Source organism: Gorilla gorilla, chromosome 14 (genome assembly GCF_029281585.2).
Source record: "Gorilla gorilla gorilla isolate KB3781 chromosome 14, NHGRI_mGorGor1-v2.1_pri, whole genome shotgun sequence".
NCBI classification, from domain to species: domain Eukaryota; kingdom Metazoa; phylum Chordata; class Mammalia; order Primates; family Hominidae; genus Gorilla; species Gorilla gorilla.
In genome coordinates this window covers 26,031,969-26,051,135 of record NC_073238.2, presented here as the reverse complement: position 1 = coordinate 26,051,135, position 19,167 = coordinate 26,031,969, and the positions used below count along the sequence as shown (strand labels likewise).

Sequence of the window (19,167 nt, the reverse complement as noted above, 5' to 3'; positions counted from 1 at the left end):
ACCAGAAAATAAACAAAGAACAAAAGTAGGCAATTTATAAAAGACATACGGCCAGGCGCAGTGACGCACACCTGTAATCCCAGCACTTCGGGAGGCTGAGGTGGGTGGATCACCTGGGGTCAGGAGTACAAGACCAGCCTAACATGGTGAAATCCCATCTCTACTAAATACATAAATTAGCTGGGCGTGGTGGCAGATGCCTGTAATCCCAGCTACTTGGGAGGCTGAGGCAGGAGAATTGCTTGAACATGGGAGGCGGAGGTCGCAGTGAGCCGAGATCGTGCCACTGCACTCCAGCCTGGGCAACAAGAGCAAGTCTCTGTCTAAAAAAAAAAAAAAAAAGGCCAAGTGCGGTGACTCAGGTCTGTAATCCCAGCACTTTGGGAGCCCAAGGCAGGCAGATCACCTGAGGTCGAGAGTTTGAGACCAGCCTGGCCAACATGGAGAAACCCCCTCTCTACTAAAAATATAAAATTAGCAGGGAGTGGTGGTGCATGACTATAATCCCAGCTACTAGAGAGGATGAGGCAGGTGAATTGCTTGAACCCAGGATGCAGAGGTTGTGGTGAGCTGAGATCAAGCCATTGCACTCTATGCACTCTAGCCCAGGCAACAAGACCAACACTCCATCTCAAAAAAAAAAAAGAAAGAAAGAAAGAAAGAAAGAAAGAAAGAAAGAAAGAAAGAAAGAAAGACAACTTTCTCCATATTAAAAAATGTTCAGCCTCAATAGTGATTGACAAAAGGCCATCACATTTTTTCAGTTCCTAAATTGTCAAAATGTTTTAAACTGTAATATCTAGTATTAGCCAGGGTGTGGGGCATATGTGAATACTATTGGTAGCTTTACAAATTGGTACAACAACCTTTTGGAAGGAAAATGTATAAATATCTATCCATATCTACATTATTCACATCTTTTGATTTCAGCAACTCCACTTCTAGGAATCTATCCTACAAAGCTATTTGTACAAGTACACAAAATACATATACATATGTACATGTGCATAAATATTCATACACACACACAATTGTTTACAGCTTTCTTTTTCTGGCAACAACAAAAAAATCCAGTGACCATAAGTTGATTAAGCAAATTATGGTATTTTCTTGTTTTTGTTTAAAACAGAGTCTCACTCTGTCACCCAGGCTGGAGTCCAGTGGCATGGCTCACTGCAACCTCCACCTCCCAGTTTCAATTGATTCTCCTGCCTCAGCCTCCCAAGTAGCTGGGATTACAGGCACATGCCACCATGCCTGGCTGTTTTTTGTATTTTTAGTAGAGATGGGGTTTCACCATGTTGGCCAGGCTGGTCTTGAACTCCTGACCTCCGGTGATCCAGCCAGCTCGGCCTCCCAAAGTAGTGGGACAACAGGTGTGAGTCACCGTGCCTGGCAAATTATGGTATTTTCATGTACTAGAAATGGGGTATTAAGTTGCTGTTAATGATTGATAGAGGTAACTCTGAAATAAATAGACAAACTTGCAACAGTAGTATACAAAAGAATAGTATATTATGATCCCATAATTTAGAAAATTATACAAACACAGAAAAAAAAACTGGAAGAATATGCAACAAACTCAGTAGATTACATCCAGGAATTTCAGTATATATAAAAAATAATGTATTACTTACAATTAGTGAAAGATCAAATTTTAAAATAGCATATCCTCCTTCATGCATTAAAATGATTTTGTGTGAATATAAAGTAACTTCTTTCTCCCCCCTCAACAGGATGTATATACTCCTACATCAGGTATATTTATGTTCTGCATATTTTAGGTTATAACTCCTAGATAGCACAAGTTTTGATTTCATTCCAAATACCTCCAAATACATAAAAGTTATTGTAGTTAAAAATGAATTTAAAAATCTTAAAAGTAAGGCAAAGTTAAACATCTTTGAACAGAAACTCAAAGTCATGATGATGACTACTTAAACATTTTCAAAATTACATTAATCTCCATGTTATTGCCAAGGGAAATGAATTGCCTAAAACAAATTACTCTGAATGTGAACAGTGTATGACAGTGATAATGGCAAGAAGAATGTCTGTCAGTTCAACCAAATATGGGGTAAAGGGGCAATCTATAAGCATAAAAGTGACTCTCATCATAAATCTGAATCAAATTTTGCTAGAAAAATGTAACCTTTGCCGGGTGCTGTGGCTCACTCCCGTAATCCCAGCACTTTGGGAGGCCGAGGCAGGCAGATCACGAGGTCAGGAGATCGAGATCATCCTGGCTAACATGGTGAAACCCTGTCTCTACTAAAAATAGAAAAAATTAGTCGGGCATGGTGGTGGGCACCTGTAGTCCCAGCTACTCTGGAGGCTGAGGCAGGAGAATGGCGTGAACCTGGGAGGTGGAGCTTGCAGTAAGTCAAGACCATGTAACTGCACTCCAGCCTGGGTGAGAGCGAGACTCCATCTCAGAAAAAAAAAAAAAAAAAAAAAAAAAGAAAGAAAAGAAAAATGTAACCTCAATATATTTGGTTTTGATATCAGTTTGTTTGTGTATAACAAAGAATAAAGACAGCCAAACAGCCCAAATTTTGTTCCTCAAGTACACTGTAATGGGGGAAAGAAATCCAAATAAGTTGGGAATCTTGACTTTTCCTTTACTCCTGACTAATCTACTTAGGAATTTAATTTTTTTATATAAAACTAGTTGATATTATTCTTTCAAAGGGAGTCCTAAATTCTATTATAATCAACCAACTGTTCCATATTTCTTTTTTTTTTTTTTTTTTGAGATGGAGTCTCACTCTGTCACCAGGCTGGAGTGCAGTGGCACAATCTCGGTTCACTGCAACCTCTGCCTCCCAGATTTAAGCGATTCTCCTGCCTCAGCCTCCTGAGTAGCTGGGACTACAGGCACGTGCCACCATGCACAGCTAGTTTTTTTTTTTTTTTTTTGTATTTTTAGTAGAGACGGGGTTTCACAATGTTGGCCAGAATGGTCTTGATCTCTTGACCTCATGATCTGCCTGCCTGGGCCTCCCAAAGTGCTGGGATTACAGGCGTGAGCCACCATGCCGGCCAATCTTCCCATATTTATAACTCCCAATTTTTTTCCTAGGATTGAAATTACTCTGAAATTCCCTGCATATATAAATTAAAACATTATTGCTTTCTAATATTATCTAGAACTATGAGTGCTGTCTAGGATGAACCAATCCCATATTTACTTTCTCTTCCTCCCCCAAATCCCAATAAACAGAACTTTTTTTTCTTTTTTAATGCTTTTAACTGGGCTCAGTGGCCCACACCTATAATCCCAGCACTTCAGGAGGCCAAGGTGGGAGGATCACTTGAGCCCAGCAATTTGAGGTCAGCCTGGGTAACATAATGAGACCCTGTTTCTACAAATTAAAAGAAATTGACCAGGTGTGGTGGCACACACCTGTAGTCCCAGCTACTCAGGAGGACCGTGTGAGCCCAGGACTCAGACGCTGCATTGAACTATGATCACACCACCACACTCCAGCCTGGGCAACACAGAGAGACTCTCTCTGTAAAAAAGAAAAAAAAAGAAATATTTTGATAATTTACTAATTACAGCTATGTTAGTCACTGACATTGGTGAAATTTCTACCTGTTTTTTAATTTCCAAAAACTATTCAGCATCAAACTGCCATATGTGTATCAGACACCTTCTACAGCATCCACACTAACTCTAGCTGCTAAGCTCTTTTATGCATTCAACAAGTGTCTACTACCCCTTGGCACAGGGTGTTATTCTGGGAGTGAGAAAAGAGGAAAACAAAATTTAAAAACTCAGATACAGACATGCCTACAAAGGGCTTATGGTCTAGAGGCAAAGGATCAAGAGTTTCCAGAAAAAAAAATATACATTTTGGAGAAGAGGGAATAGGAGAGACACTTCCTGGATGACGTAATATGTGATCAAACCCTTAAAAAATAGGATAAATTTAGATGTAGTAGACTTTGGAAGATAAGGGAGGAAAGGAGTATTCCAGAAACAAGCATAGTAAGAAGAAAAAACAAATAAAAAATTCTTCTTAATGCAACACAAAATAGCCCAAGTAGAATAAAGAAATATGCCATGCTTCAGTATTTATGTAAAGATTATCAGCTTAATAAAAATATGCCTTTTCCTTTACAATAAATTTTATAGGCTGGGCATGGTGGCTCATGCCTGTAATCCCAGCATTTTGGGAGGCCATGGTGGGAGGATTACTTGAGCCCAGAAATCAAGACCAGGCTGGGCAAAACAATCAGACCCCATCTCTATTTTTACAACGTTAAAATAAAACAAAATCAATTTTATAGCATGAATACATACAGAAAATATTACAAATGAGCTTTTTGATGTAAAAAATTCATAAAGAATACAGTCGGCCAAGTGTGACGGCTCACACCTGTAATCCCAACACTTTGGGAGACCAAGGCGGGCAGATCACTTGAGGCCAGGAGTTCGAGATCAGCCTGGACAACATGACGAAACTCCGTCTCTAAAAATACAAAAATTAGCCAGGCATGGTGGCATATGCCTGTAATCCCAGCTACTTGGGAGGCTGAGCACGAGAATTGCTTGAGCCTGGGAAGTGGAGGTTGCAGTGAGCTGAGATTCTGCCACTGCACTCCAGCCTGGGCAACAGAGCGAGACTCTGTCAAAAAAAAATTCATGTTTGTGCTATTTATCTAAGCATTTATATTCATATAACAATTGAAATCCTTCATACTTAAAAAAAAATCCAGAAGTCTGAAAGTAGGCAAAACAAACAACAGCTAATTTATAAAATGATTTAACCTATTTGTAGGCCGGGTGCAGTGGCTCATGCCTGTAATCCCAGCACTCTGGGAGGCCGAGGCGGGAGGATCACCTGAGGTCAGGAGTTCGAGACTAGCCTGACCAATACGGAGAAATGCTGTCTCTACTAAAAAATGATTTTAACACTGTCTTTATTTCCCAAAGATTACTGAAGTCATGTTAAATAAAAGGCATTAGAGATTCTATTTTTCTGACAAAATATTTAAGAGACTTCCTTTTCTTCTAAGCCAAGTAATTAGGGCTCCTTTATATATCCATCATATACACAACACTTCTAGACAGGAAAAGATCTAGCAGTTCTAAGTTTTTCTTTCTCATTTTATGAACCCTAACACAACTTCCACAGACTATCTATGACATGAACTTTCTGACTTTTCCTGTACTTCCCTCTTTCATAATTAGTCATTCTACTTTAGGACAAAAATTTGCCATACAAGATCCTCTCTCATATAACATTTCTTTCCTTCACAACTTTTCTTACCATAAATACATCTTCATATCCACAACTTTCTTTAGATCTCTCTCCGTGACTGATTTCTGATGCCCACCCAAACCTAAAAGGTCAGATAACACAAAGCAAAACAGAGGAGAGCTTTAGATTTTGAGAGAGACCCATCTGCCTGAAGTTCTTGGGGTTCCATGAGGACAACAGAGGTTTCTCCTAAAATGGGTTTTGTAGCACCTTCTGTTTTTCTTTAAGGAGTCCCAGGCTGTCAGAAATTACCTTAGGTCCTGTCATGTGGGCACTGAGTGGCAACAAGACAGACTAGGGAACAGTCGCAACATGACAGACAACTGAGCAGAAAAAGAAAAACTTACTGCAGTCCCCACTGTAAAGATGGATAAACTGAGGCACCATGCAGTTTAAAAATTCATGTTACATAGAGTTGGGCTCCACAGCTCACTCTCTTAACCATCCTGTAATTTTGCTGAATCTATGCCCAGTCACTGAAGAACCTGTATGGTACCTCATGGCCCCCTTAGAGCTTAGAACCTGGGTTTCATTCCTGCTCTACAGCTATATAATTTAACAATTTTCCTCTGAATTTGTTGGATTCTAACCCTATATTTCTAAAATTTTATTAATATTACTGAACCTTAAAGGGAGCTGTGATGTCTTTAGTCTTTAGAAATATTAAATCTATCAACAAAGGACTATATGAAGTTAAACTGTATTCAAATTTCTACATGCTTTAAAACTTTGAGGCAATATATTAAGAAACACACCTAAGAAACTGCAACCAATCTACTCTGGACAAAAACTTAGATACTAACTCTTCAAAATAAGCTACCTAGTGGTATTTATACATATTCTTGCATATACCAACAGTATCTTACATGCTCATAGCCTTAAAAATAACTGAAGTGTCAGAATTATAGGCATTACACATTTCTGTTGGCTTAAAAAATGATACAAAATGCATAAACTTCTAGAGTGATCAGTTTGATAAAAGAGTTCATACCAAAGGTAATAATACTAGGAATCAAAGAGGGCTAAACACTGCAGGTCTTTAAAGGTGATAGTTAATAAAACCTTGTTTTTGGTTGTGAATGTTTGCCTTACAACATTATACACATGATTCTCCCCCCTTCTTTTTCCTCTTGCAAAGATGTGGTGATGAACCCTTTGCTCATGCAGATGACAATACTCTTGAAAATGGTGGCAGAAAAAAAAATGAAGGGAATATAGTTCACTTAATCATCTCATAAATTAGAACTTATTACCCCTGTGACTCTTGCATAGCTCCAGAAAAAAATGTGAGAGAGATGAAATGGCTGTTTGTTACCAATATTTTATGTGATGCTTCATTTTTTGATTCCTTGAATAACACATTAGTCCATTTATGCCAGAGGTTGCAATTTTTTGAATTTTTGCATAAGTGAAAAATCAGACCTTTTCGATGACATTTAACAGTAGGATGTAAGTAATTTCCACATGCTTAGCATGGAACACTAGGCATAAATGGGTTAACACAATTATGAAAGCATAGCTATTCAAGTAACTAATTATACAACTGATTTTTTTTCCTCATCTCTAAAACATAGTAAGGGATCAGTTATTTAAAAAACACAACAGTGACAAGTATTTTATTTTTAACTCAGTTTTGGCTGGTTAAGGCCATTGCTTGGCATAAGAATACAAAAACAGGAGGAGAAACAAGAATACAAACATGAAATAGAAGCAGTAGCAAAAGAAAATGAAGAGGAAGAAGAAAATGAGCAGAAAATACACAATGGAAGAAAGGAAGAAGAACAGGTGTGGGAATCAGAAGGTCTATCATATAATACTTTTTATCCCCTCCTCGATTCATAAAATTTGCGTAACTCCAAGAGTATCACAACAAAAAACAAGCAAAAGGATACACAAATAGTCACTAAATTTTGTTAAGAATGAGATAATGCTGCCACTCATGCCTAGCTCAGGCACCAGCAGGAGGAGGGCACACTCCAGAGATTGCAGGAGAAGGGGGAGGACTCCTCTTTGCCCTAGGTGTACCACCACCACTGCCACCGCGACCTTCGTTACAGCACCCACAGGTTCCTCCCCACCCCAGAACGGGATGGGCCCTGCAGTGCTCCTACTCCCCCTTCCCGGCCCCCAGACTTCCTACTGCTACCACTACTAACACCAATGCCAATACAACCAGTCCCCCTCATCATACCAGCCCACCCTACCAGGCTGCTACCAGCAGGCCCCCGTGGGTGCCCTCCTACTGCTCCATTCGAGCTGCGGTCTCCATCTCCACCACTAACTGCATGAGGCAAACTGCAGAGCCACGTCATCTGCTCGACCGTACCACAGGCGGCGACTCCTTCTCCTCCTTCAGAGTGGCTTGGAGCAGCTGGGCAAGCAAAGCCAGAAAAGCCCAAAACGGGACTCAGGGATTGGAACCATTAGAGCCTCACCTCATTATGCTGGTGACTGGGTGTCAGGGATCAGTTTCATTGAAGGCACTCACACCCACCTTCCAAAGTCCAACCTCTCCTTCTGGCAAAAGCTGGCCAGGAACTGGGGCCTGGGGTGGGAGTGAGTGCCTTCACCGAAACCGGCCCCCGGCCAAGTCCAGCTGGCCAGGAATTGCTGGGCCCACCAAGGCTGCCCTCCTCTGGGAGCCTGCGTAGGAGAAACTCAGACCCAGCCAGCCCTCCCCACCAAAGGGCTGGTCCCCATTCCTGACACCTCCACCCACAGTGCCCTGTCTCCCACTTCCGCCATGGTGCCTACTACTCCCTGCCCGGTAGTCCCAGGTGGTCTTCACAACACAAAGCATGAGGGCAGGCTGGGAAACCACAGTGGGTGTGGAGGCCCTACCATGCAATCCAGCTCGAGCGGGAGAAAATCGCCTTCTAGAATCTGGAGTCCGAGAAGAGGAAAACGATACCTTACTTGGAAGCTACGAGGAGGCCACTGCTGTCACTGCCGCTGCCACCTCATCAGTTCGCCAATGCCACTGGCAGTGTAGCCCCCATGGCACCCCTAATCTGCCCCCTGCCACTAGCAGTGTAGCCCCCGGATAACACATCCAACACACCCTACAGTTTCAGGCAATGTAACCCCAATACCCCCCCACAAAAGCACTCCCCCCACACCTCAGGGAGCATACCATCCAATAGTGTCCAAAATCTGACCCAGCCACAGGCAGTTCAGCTCCTAATGGTGCACCCCTCCAGTCACAGACAGTGTAGCACCCAACAACGCCCCTAAACCACACCCCCCCGCCAGCATTGTAGCCCCGGATAACTCCACCCAACCCACTCCCTGCTGCGGGCAGCGCAGCAGAAAATAGCACCCCTAATCCTTCCCCAGCCACCAGCAATACAAGCTAGTGTACACAATCTGCCTCCCCCCACCAGCCCTGCCACCACAGGCAGTATAGCCCCAGATAGCCAGGCAACCTGCCCCACCACCAGCAATGCCACCCTGGAGAGTGTCCCCAACCAGACCCACTGCCACAGGCATGGTAGTCTCCAGCAGGACACCCAACCCTTGCCCCCAGAGGCACACAAGGCAGGCCCGGAAAACTCACCTACCCCATCACTTTTCTACCACTGTGGCTGAGCTGCAGTCTCTGACGTCACCACCAACCACAGCGAGGCGAGCCATGGTGGCACAGGTTCCAGTCTCCAGCATGTGGCAGTGCCTCTTCCTTCTAGTCCTCCAGCCTGGCAGGAGAAGCTTCTGCTGCCGACCGCTCTCCTGCTGCTCTATCGCCACCACCAACCGCACCGAGGTAGTGAACCAGGCTCCAGGCTCCAAGCTCCATCCATCCTCCACCCTCCAGCAGGCGGAAGGTTGCGGCCTCTTCCAGTCCTCTAAGCTGGGCACAGAGCTGCTCCTCCGCTCAACACAGAAGAGCCTGAAATGACCTGACGCCACCTCACCATGCTTTATATATGAGGTTATGCAAATGTAGTTCCTGGACTACATGTTCTGATTGGACGAGAAAAAAACCTCTAGGCCTACTCTGATTGGACTTTATTTTCATGCTGTGATTGGTTGTGTTAAGACTTGCTCTCATCCAATCAGAACATGATCATAAAGTCCAATCAGAGTAAGCCTGGAGGTTTTTTTCTCATCCAATCAAGGCATGCAGTCCAGGAACCTCCGTGGGCATTACCGCAGTATATAAATGATGCTGAAGCGCCATCACGTTTTTTCAGGTTTCCGTATCTTCGTGTCGAGTTGCTGGCTGCCCAACGGAGAGGACTAGGAATCAGGATTCGGTGGCCATATGCTGGAGGCTGTAGCCGTGGGAGCGCGGCTCGCCTCACTGCGGTTGTTGGCAGTGATGGACAGATAGCAGCGCGGCTGAAGCGGTAGGAGAAGGAAAACACTTTTGGGATAGGTAGAGGGGAGTAAAGAGGGTAGTTAGGGCCGAAGGGAAAAAAGGATAGCTTAGCCAGAGAAGGAGTTGAAAAAGATGGTGGTGAAAAGATGGTGGGGAAAAAAGTTTTTGGGTAGATGAAGGTGTAATAACATGGTGGGGAGTGGGAGGGAAGTAAGGTTTTGCAGAAAGACGGTGGGTAAAAAGTTTAAGGGTACATGGATGGGGAAAAGAGGGTGGCAAGTGGGAAGAGGAAAGAGAGGGAGGTGATGGGGGAAAACGGGGGGAGCAGTAGGGAGAGAAGGTTTTGTGAAAAGACAGTGGGGAGAAAATGCAGTGGGGGAGAAAAGTTTTTGGGTTGAGCAAAAGAGGGTAGCAAGTGGGAGAAGGAAAAAGAGGGTAGCCAGCAGGAGGAAGACAAGGTTTTGTGAAAAGACCGTGGCAGAAAAGAAAGACGGTGAAGAAAGAAAAGATGGTGGATGAAAAGTGTTTCAATAGTTGGAGGGGGGAAAGAGGGTGATCAGGAGGACAGAAGAGGGTGGCGAGAGGTAGCAGGGATGGGGGCTGGGAAAACAACAGAAAAATAGTTTGGGGTAGATGGAGGGGAAAAAAGAGGGTGGCAAGCAGGATAGGGAAAAAAAGAGCACTAGTGGTAAAGGTAAAAAAAGAGCACTTGAAAAGGCGGTGGGGAAAGTTTGGGTGTTTAGATGGAGGGGGAAAGAGGTGAATAGGCACGGGGAGAAGGCTTGTGAAAAGACGGGGGAAATGTTTTTGGGTAGATGGAGAAGGGAAAGAGAATGGCAAGGAGGAACGGGGGGAAAGACGATGAAGAAAGTTTTTGGTTGGATGAAACGGGGAAAGAGGGTACTGAGCAGCAGGAGTGGAGAGAAGGTTTTGGGAAAAGATGGGAGAAAATGTTTTTTCTTAAGTAAAGGAGCAAAAGAGTGTGATGAGAGCGGGACGGGGAAAAAGAGGCTGGCCAGGGATAAGGGGAAAAGACGGTGGGAAGAAACTGGGGAAAAGGTTTGGGAAGATGCATGGGGAAAAGGGTGTTAAGCAGGAGAGTAGAGGCAGCTTTGTGAAATGAGGGTGGGCAAAAAATGATGAAGAAGTTGGGGGGCAGATGGTGAAAGAAAAAGGGTGGTGAGAGGGAGGGGGCCAAAGGCCGTGGGGAAAAGAAGGTAGGGGAATAATGGTGGGGGACAAATGTTTGGGGTAGATTTTTTTAATAAGATCATTTGTATGTTTGCTTTTCAGTACTTTGAGTTCTTTATATATTTTGTGTATGAACCCCTTGCCTGATGCATGGTTTGCAAATACTTGCTTCCATTATCTGGGTTGTTTCATTTTTATTAAGTTTTAATTTAATTTAATTTTTTTTAGGCAGAGTCTCGGTCTGTCACCCAGGTTGGAGTGCAGTGGCACGATCTTCGCTCACTGCAAGCTCTGCCTCCTGGGTTCATGCCATTTTCCTGACTCGGCCTCCCGAGTAGCTGGGACTACAGGCGCCTGCCACCATGCCCGGACACTTTTTTGTATTTTTAGTAGAGATGGGGTTTCACCATGTTAGCCAGGATGGTCTTGATCTCCTGGCCTCATGATCCGCGCGCCTCAGCCTCCCAAAGTTCTGGGTGTACAGGTGTGAGCCACCGCGCCCGGCCTGTTTTTTCATTCTACTGATTGCTTCCTTTGCTTTGCAGAAGCTTTTTTTTTTTTTTGAGACGGAGTCTCGCTCTGTCGCTCAGGCTGGAATGCAGTGGCATGGTCTCAGCTCACTGCAAGCTCCGACTCCCGGGTTCACGCCATTCTCCTGCCTCAGCCTCCCGAGTAGCTGGGACTGCAGGCGCAGGCTACCAAGCCCGGCTAATTTTTTTTATTTCCAGTAGAGACGGGGTTTCACCGTGTTAGCCAGGATGGTCTCAGTCTCCTGAACTCATGATCAGCCCGCCTCGGCCTCAAAAAGTGCTGGGATTACAGGCAGGAGCCACTGAGCCCGGTCTGGAAACGTAACTTTATTTTTTAGTGTTGTATTTGTATATATACTTTAATAGCCCTGAGTTTTAATAAAGTTGCTTTTAAAATATGTATCTTATTTTTCAGAAATATACCCTAAGGCATGTGATTAGTTGGGTGGCATGTTCTTTAGTTTTTACAATTGAAGGATCGTCATTCCTTTGTATAAAAAAAAAAAGTGAATTTTTGTCATATACTAGAGGAAAGAAGGCAGATACTAGATAATAAATATTGTATGCTTTCATGTAAATAAAATTTGAAATTATAGAAAGACAGAATGCATTAAACCTTTCTGGGGTTGAAGTGGGGAATTCATTGACAAAGGTCGTGCAATAGATGTGTAGATGAAGGGAATATTCTATATTTGATTGTGTAGGTGGTTATCTAGCTTTATAAATTTGTAAAACTGAAGTGGACTAAAATGTGTGCTTTATACGCAGATTATTCTATAAAATTGATCAAAACTAGTAGGAGAGAATCAGTCAAGGGGAAAAGAAAGAAAAGCCACGTGAAAAAATAATGAAAATGCACTAGAATTATCTTTGATGACATTAAACATAGCCTGGTCTTCTCTTAATTCTTTTTAAAATTTATGTAGGTTTCTCAATCCTTTGATACTTTTTCCTCAACACATCTTATATTCTCATATATGTTAATGTATGGCTACATAAGGGAGGGCTCTCTTACAGTTGGACTGGAACAGCTTAATATTTATATCTAGAGATGCATTGGAAGAATAACACTGACCCGTGAGCAAGATGAAAATGGCATGTGCTAGTTAGTGATTCATAATATGTTGCTTTAAGTTTAGTGCCAACTGGTCTACATCGTTGAGAATGTTTAGTTTGATGGTTTACACAACTTGGCTTAAGTATATGACCAACAATGTATGAGGGAGCCTGCTATAAAGACTTTTCTGCACTTCCCTTAAATTATTATAGTAAGCTCAAATCTTGAAGGTTCGTAATATACAGATAAAATGTGTCCGTGAGACTGAGAAAGGATCTTTAGGGAGAAAGGCTCTGTTCCTGAAAGACAGACTTTCAATGATTTCCTGCATTTTATTTCTGTCATACTTTACCTTTACCTTTATTAAACACTAATAAGGTGGTTCTTATAGGGCCTCATAGGCCTTTTTAGTTTTCCAACCTATTCATACGTGGTGCAAACCTAGTAATTTTTTGCGTGATAGTATTGGGATTTTATTCTGAGGCTAGGCTTCACACTGTAAAAACAGCTTTTTGGAATTGTATCATTTCCAATCTTTCCATCGTGTTCCACTGTCTCAGCCACACACCAGATATGAAGACTACAAGCAACCTCAAAAGGTAGCACATCTATAGTAGATGTTTTTACCTCTTGTAAAATCTAGGGAAAATAATACTAAAAATGAAGGCATCAGTAAAATAGTATCATTTTAGGTTGACCTCCAGTATTTCAACATCATTCTAGCTTCAGAACAATACATTTGCAAGGGGAAATGGGGTACTTTTGTGGTTTTTTACACCTGTTATTTCAATTGAAATTGAAAAAAACTAATTTGAACTATAACCATAAAAAGAAGGTTTTATCAGTATGGAAATAAAATAACAAAATGCATTTGTGGGTCTGACCTCAGGACGGATTTTCAAGTCAATACTACCTCTAACTCTCATTCCCCCTTCTCTGAGCATCAGCTTTATTCTTATTCCATCTTACTTAATTTGGCACTGACAGATACAGACTCATTCTTACAACATATACCATCAGAAGTGAAACCTTCACTGTCTCCAACTCTTGAAAAATCTGAGATGCACTTTGACTATTCTCAGATCATGGGTCTATTACTTGGATCAAAAAATACTGCACAGGGAAGTAGATACTATAATCTCTGACATTACAGTTTCAAGGTTGGAGTGACAAAGGGATAGCTCCCTAATGAGGGAGTATCATAGAAATGATATTTCCATGGTCATACTTTTGTGAACTAGGCAGACATCCCTTCATGTCAACTACATCTCTACTTTGAATAGATATTCATGCATATACAAAATTATACAGTAATATAAGCATGACTTTTCATTAAAATTTTAACCAAAACAGTCTATTTAGGTGAATAAATACTGATACAGGAGATAGTTCTGCTTGAATGATCTTTACCCTTGGGGAGACATAAAGGAAAGAATGTCATACTTTATTATGAAATGACTGTCCAGCATATTTATGAGTAAACTTTCATAATAAATTTCTTTATTGTCTAAAATAAGCACAAAAATCCTTTTAATTAATATCCCCTTTTAATATACAGAATAAATATAAGAAAATAGCACAAATGGTATTATGCCAGCACACAGATATACTTTCAGTTAAAAGTCAATCCTGTATTTTCAGAACTTGACAAAATCATAATTGAAAATAGTGTGTTGTCTTACATGCAGATGTTGTGTAATCAAGGACATCCAAATCAACTTACATCCAAATGTTTCACAATTAGTCTTATTCTGTGAAGTATTATAAAGCCATGCCCTCAGGAATATAAAAGCACAAAGGGAACCAGGACTCCAAATAGCCATTTATTCATTTCCTAAGGTTAGGTACAAAGAGGACTACATTTTCAACATCAGGGCCATAGAGACATTGGAGCTTAAGGATAAGATCCAATTTCATACCAATCTGTAAAAGGATAAACCAGCGTAATGACCCAAATGTTCACCATAATAATTACCATCTTGAGTGATGATGCTATGAATACAAAGGAACACTGCATCTCTAAAATAAACTACATTTATGTGACATGAGACCAATTTGATGGAAAGAAGGCAAACTGTGAATGGTAATTTTGTCTTTTTGTTTTCATTGTGTGTACTCATATCTGAAAATACAATACCATATAATTAGAAAAGTTATAACAAAATAAGATTAGAAGTCTTAACTTTTTATATCAAACGTTCTGCACACAAATATAGCCTTTTACTGATGATCTATGGCTCCAAAGTATTGGTAGCTATAATTATGCTTTGTAAAACAGAAGCTATGAATGCCTTACTACAGAAAGACACAAAGAATCATTTCCTTACTCACTCACTGCTAGTAGACCCTGAGGCGCAGCATTTCCTGCCCAGATACCTGATTATTAATCCAGTTTTTGTTAGGGGTATACTTACTAACGGAGATTGGTGTTTAAACCAGTTAATGTAAAGAAATGCTGTAGGAACTGAAATATTCCTTTTAAATTGACAAAAGTGTTCTTTCTAGATAGACAAAGTTACATGAGGACCCAAATGTATACCAGAAAATCATTTGATGAATATGGAGTTAATAAAAGAATGCTTTGTTATATGGTTTTAGTACTTTGTTGGTGCCAGGTTAAAGACATGTGGCCCTAGATAGGATAACTCTACAGAAGAGAATTTAATTTGTTTACCTGCTTCACTAGAAATCCAACAATTAAGTCAGTGACTCTATTTTCCAATATTCATTTCCTCCATTTTCTCATCTCTTTTTGATGGTATCATTTCGTTATTTTATTTTCTTTGAGATGGAATTAATTTTGGCTAAAATGACTTTTTGACTATTTGTGTGTATATAGATATGATTTTAAAATCAATGAACAGTATTATTTCTCTATTTCCAAGATTATCCGTCTGTGTTCTCTAAAGTCGATATTGTGAAACAGTCCAGATATGAGTCTAGGAATGGCAGTACGAAATACTGTAAAACTGGAAGCAACTTAGTAGGTAATCAATAGGGAAAATGAAACTCAATATAATTGAATCTAGTTAATGTAATGATGCATTTATTTTACATTTTTCTTGCATTCCTGAGATAAGTCCTGCCTGGTTATAGTATATTATATGTTTTATGTATTGCTGGATTTTGATCATTAGCATTTTGCTGAGGATTTTTTCCATCTATTTTTGTTAAAGATATTGTTCTATGTTTTTGTTTTCTTTTTTTTTTTTTTTGGATGCTATTGTCTGGTTTTGTTATTAGGGTAATACTAGCTTCATAGAATAAACTGGGAAGTGTATTTTTTTTTTGCAAGAGTTTGTAAATAATTGTATTAATTCAACTTTGAAAGTTTGGTAGAGGCATTCTTGGCTAGAAGATTTTGTTGCTGTTGTCATTGTTTCCTGAGGTGGTAGTTTTGATTACTAACTTAATCTCTTTACTTGATAAGATTTTATATTTCTCCTTGACTCATTTTTGCTAATTTGAATCTTTCTTAGAATTTGTCCAGTTCTTAAAAAATATCTAAATTTTAATTATATTTTTTCATAGGTACTTTTATAATAATTTTTTATTTCTGTAAGCTTAGTGTCCTTTTAAAAATTTCATTAATACTTGAATAGTTTCTCTTTCTTGTTGATCGGTCTATCTAAATTGTGGCCACTGCTGATGTGTTCAAAGAAACAATTTTTGGCTTTGTTGAGGTTCTCAATTGTTTTTCTATTTTCTATTTCACTAATTTGTATATCCCTAATACTTTCTTGTGGTTGCTGTAGTTTTAATTTGCTCTTCTTTTTTCAGTGCCTTATGGTGGCAAGTTAGAGAATGTTATTTTTGAGTATGAGAACTACCTTTATTGCATCACATAAGAGATATTATGCATTCTTAAAGTATTTTATCTTTTTTTAAAGTATTTCCTAATTTATCTTATTACTTCTTCTTGGGCCCATTTTTTATTTAATAGCATGTTGTTTAATTTCCACATAATTCTGAGTTTCCCAAATTTTCCTATCGCTGATTTATTATTTTACTCAATTAATGTCGGAAAATATACTTTGTATTATTCCAATGTTTAAATTCATTGAGGTCTATTTTATGGCCTGGGATATGGTATTCCTGGGTAATGTTGCGTGTGCACTTGAGAATCTACTGTTGTTACAGTGTTCCTTAAATATCTAATCAGTCTAGTTATTTTATAGTATTGTTCAAGTGTTCTATTTCTTTGCTGATGTTCTGCATAGTCATTTTATCCACTTGTGAAAGTGAGTATTAAAGGCTGCAAGAAGTATGTTAAATTGTCTAATTAATCTTCATTTTTGGAGGTTTATACATTAATGGATTTTGAAGGCTTTTCATATCACATATATATATGCTTATAATTATTCTTTATTTTTGAGATATTGGACCTTTATTTTTATGAAATATCTCCCTTTACCTCTGTAACCCCTTTTGTTTTAAAGTCTATTTTTTTCTGATGTTAATATAACAATTCCAGCTTTCTTGCGGTTACTGCCTGTATAACTTTTCCATCCTTTTTTTTCTATGAATTTTCATCTTTGGATCTAAAGTGTGTCTCCTGCAGACAACATGTAGATGGATCTTGTTTATTTAATTTGTTTTTCCTGCAGTCTGACAATCTCTTTTATTTGAATATTTAAATTCATTTTCACATGAAGTTACTAGTGTAGTTAGATTTACATCCATCATTTTACTTCAGTTTTCTGTATACCTTATGTCTTTTCATTCCTCTATTCCTCCTTTACTGCTTTCTTTTGAATTAGGTATTTTTTATAAAACATTTAAATTTAATAATATTTTATCTATGTTTTTTCAATGTTTCCCTGAATTGCTACTTTAGGGTTTACTGTAGACATCTTATCACAATCAATTGTAGATTCATAACAATTCTAGTGACATATATGTATATAGAAATTTTACTTTTGTTCACTTTTGTATACTTTGGCTCTCCTTTTTGTGCTATTATGGCTGTACACATTACATCTGTATATGCTATACACCCAATAATTTATTGTTATAACTGTTACTTGATGATATGGTTTGTTGTTTTGTCCTCTCCAAAGTTCATGTGGAAACTTAATTTCAATGTGACAGCATTAAGAGCTGGAACCTTGAGGGTATGATTAGGCTATTAGGGCTCTGTCCTCATGGATGGTATGAGTGTCTTATAGAAGGGCTGGAGGGAATTAGGACCCTTTGCCTTTTCATCCTTTTCACCATATGAAAATACAGCATTCATCCCCTCTGGAGGATGCAGTGTTCAAGGCACCTCAGCAGACACCAAACCTGCCAGCAAATTGATCTGAAACTTCCAGCCTGCAGAACTATGAGAAATAAATGTCTTCTTTACAAATTTCTCAGTCTCTGGTATATATATGTATCAGCATGAACAGACTAACACACTTGACATAATTTTATGTCTTAAAAAAAGAGATAAAAAGAAACGTACTATGTATTTACAGCTTTTGTTATATTAACAGTCTTATTTAGTATTTCAGGTCTTTTCATTTGTTCAGCATTTGAAACTTCTTCCTGACACCAGAGGGGCTCTTCTTAGCTCTCTTTTTCCTGGGTTATTCCTTGTAAACTAGCTGATATTTGTTTCAAAGCATATGTCTCTAATAAAGTGCCAGTCTCTCTTATTTGCTTTTTACCATCACTTCATTGTTTTTCAAAGTACCCTTATGGTTGAATTTCCCCAAACTCTTCTTTTGGGAAAAGCTTTACACTCTCTGCTCTATGTTCTGCCCCTTCCTTTGGGCAAAACTTCTGAGCTTTGGCTCTGGTGATGCAGCAAAGAGAGCAGCATTCTCCTCTTGGAGTGACAGCCCTACTTTGAGACTGGGTCACTGGGATGAGAAGTAGCCGTTGGTAATCTCAGCTTGCCACTCCTGGAACGAGAACTTTGCCTTACAGACAAACCAGAAAGAAGGCAATCAGGGCTCAGTGTTCTCAGTGTGTTGCACCCAAACAGTCCTCATTCCATGAATTAGAGCTGGTAGGAAGAAGTGACATCCTACTTCTTGGCCACATTCCACAAAAGCTTAATCTCAAGAACAGGTAGTGGCAGTAGGTGGGGGTTGAAATGAAAAATTCTGATGTACTGTTACTACCAGAAAGATACTATAGCTCCCCAGTGGGGTCTAGTAAAAGTTCTGTGTTCTTGGCTACATTGCCTTGAGTACAGTTTTTATATCAAGATAGTCTGAGAAAGAGAGGTAAGAATGGGTTGTGGATAAAATGCAAAAAAACTCACTGTTCTTACTGAGTTTCAGTAGATTTTCTTGAATAAATACTTCATCATTTTCTATGTACCATTAAGACTTTTCAAGTGACATAAGTGATGGTTGTTGTATAATTTTCAACAATTTTATAAAAGATCCATGGAGCTCTTCACATAGCCATTCTAGAGGCGGAACTTCTGCATTTATTTCTTATTTAAGGAAATTAAGGTTTTCTTTAATTTCTCTCCTTCTAAAATATGCTTTGGAATCTCACTCTCTGCAGCAAATTGGGTCTCAGTATATTTCTTTCTCCAAGAGAAGTCTGCTAGATACTCAAATAATTTTTGTTTCATATTGTTATGTTTGAAAGGTTGTTTTGTTGTTAAAAGACAATAGGAAGATCAACATGAAATCCTCACGTTCATTTTATGAATATTATGTTTTCATTCAGAAAGAGTTACAATATATTTGAGTGCTCATGAAACTTTAAAAAGAAGTGGATTAAATAATCAATCTCCCTAGACAGATAAAAAAGCACATGATATTTTGGTATTCCCCAACTTTTATTATTTGACTTTCA

General features: G+C 39.5%; 1 long non-coding RNA gene across 1 annotated transcript in view; it reads right to left on the bottom strand.

Annotated features, from left to right (window-relative positions):
- Positions 1–9,158, bottom strand: part of LOC115931739 (uncharacterized) — a 96,289-nt gene extending 87,131 nt beyond the window's left edge. Inside the window, exon 1 of the long non-coding RNA XR_008670909.2 lies at positions 8,831–9,158. This is a non-coding gene — a long non-coding RNA (uncharacterized lncRNA). The remainder of the gene's footprint in view (positions 1–8,830) is intronic.
- Positions 9,159–19,167: the final 10,009 nt, after the last annotated feature.